Source organism: Colobus angolensis, unplaced genomic scaffold, assembly GCF_000951035.1.
Source record: "Colobus angolensis palliatus isolate OR3802 unplaced genomic scaffold, Cang.pa_1.0 Scaffold76, whole genome shotgun sequence".
In the NCBI taxonomy this organism is placed as follows: domain Eukaryota; kingdom Metazoa; phylum Chordata; class Mammalia; order Primates; family Cercopithecidae; genus Colobus; species Colobus angolensis.
In genome coordinates this window covers 140,989-142,830 of record NW_012121376.1, presented here as the reverse complement: position 1 = coordinate 142,830, position 1,842 = coordinate 140,989, and positions in this window count along the sequence as shown.

The following is a 1,842-nucleotide window of genomic DNA, read 5'->3' as shown; positions in this document are numbered from 1 at the left end:
CGACAGAGCGAGACTCCGTCTCAAAAAAAAAAATAAATAAATAAATAAAAATGTGCAAAACAGAAGACAATAGTGACGAGTGATTAGGGAGATGATGAGTGAGTGAGGGGAAGGGCCCTGCCTCCCAGAGATCACTGAGTACCACTGAGCAGAGGCAAGGAGGAGGTGTTCGGGTTACTGGGGAGGAGTGCTCCACAGAGGCTCAGCCAGGCAGGGTCCCCACTGGGAGTGGGCCTGGCCTGTTGGGAGAGGAGCCAGGAGGTGAAGGTGGGGGTGGGGGTGGGCCTGGCCTGTTGGGAGGAGCCAGGAGGTGAAGGTGAGGGCTAACTTCTTCCCAAGGTCCCTCTGACTGCCAGGCTGAGGATGAATTGTGGGGCCCAGGTGGGAACTGAGATGGGGAAGGGCTTTTCCAGAAGGAGGAGCTGGGAGAGAGGCCAGGTGGACGTGGAATCTCTAGGACTGAGGACCTTGAAGCAGCAGACAGAGCGGCAGCTCAAGGCAGTCTCCCTCCAGATCTGAGTGCATGGAGGAGCACAGGGTCCGAAGCTACCCTGAGCTGGGGTGGAATCTTGCTGGGCACCTTCTGAGCAATGTGGTCTTGGTGGGGCCGATGGAGTTGCCTGTCCTGTAGGTGACTGCTGGCCCGCAGACTTCGACAGGGTTAAATGAGATGGTGTTGGGAACAGGCCCCCCAAAATCTGGCCATAAACTGGCCCCAAAACTGGCCATAAATAAAATCTCTGCAGCACTGTGACATGTTCATGATGGCTGTAACACCCACGGGAAGGTTGTGGGTTTACCAGAATGAGGGCAAGGAACACCTGGCCCACCCAGGGCAGAAAACTGCTTAAAGGCTTCTTAAACCACAAACAATAACATGAGCGCTCTGTGCCTTAAGGACATGCTCCTGCTGCAGATAACTAGCCAGACCCATCCCTTTATTTCAGCCCGTCCCTTTATTTCCCATAAGGAATACTTTTAGTTAATCTATAGAAACAATGCTTACCACTGGCTTGCTGTTAATAAAATACCTGGGTAAATCTCTGTTCAAGGCTCTCAGCTCTGAAGGCTGTGAGACCCCTGATTTCCCGTTCCATGCTCTATATTTGTGTGTGTGTGTGTCTTTAATTCGTCTAGCCTGCTGGGTGAGGGTCTCCCCGACCCAGCTGGTCTCCCTAAGATAGTGTGTGGCTCCCACTGGGGAGGCCCCCAGTTACTGGCACTGTCATCACGATGCCCACTGAACAATGTGGGCCAAGCCCAGAGGCAGCCAAAACCACATCTTTCTGCATAGAGGGGAAACTGAGTCCGCGAGCTCAGGGCAAGGGCACCAGGCCCATATGCTGGCCTTCATCTGTCCTCAGCTCCTCCCTGCGGGCACAAGCGGGGACAGGTGAAGAATCTTCCAGCTGAGAAGTGTAAGAGAAGGGGAGCAGCAGGCCTGCTCTGTGTATAAACAACGGGACAGCAGGAACGATGCCAGGGCCCACAGACACCAGCTGCCTCCGAAGTCCCGCTGCCCGGCGCCTCCATGGAGCAGCCTCCTAAGCGCAGCGTGGCCGGGTCCTCCGGGAAGAGGGTAGAGCCGCAGGGAGCCCCGCGCTCTCCAGCCGTGAAGCCCCCGCCGGGCCCTGCAGGTGGCAGCCGCAAGCCGCCCGCACACGCTGGTTCTCTGTTCCTTTTTTCTCCTCAACCGCTGGGGTTAAAAAAAAAAAAATTAAAAGCCACCTGTTTTTTTTTTTAAACGTGTTGTGGCTTGGATTTCAGCCAGGCCTTTTGTGGGGACAGGAAACCCAGGGCAGGCAGCCCCGGCCCAGGGGCGCGGGCCGGGCGGACTCCGGG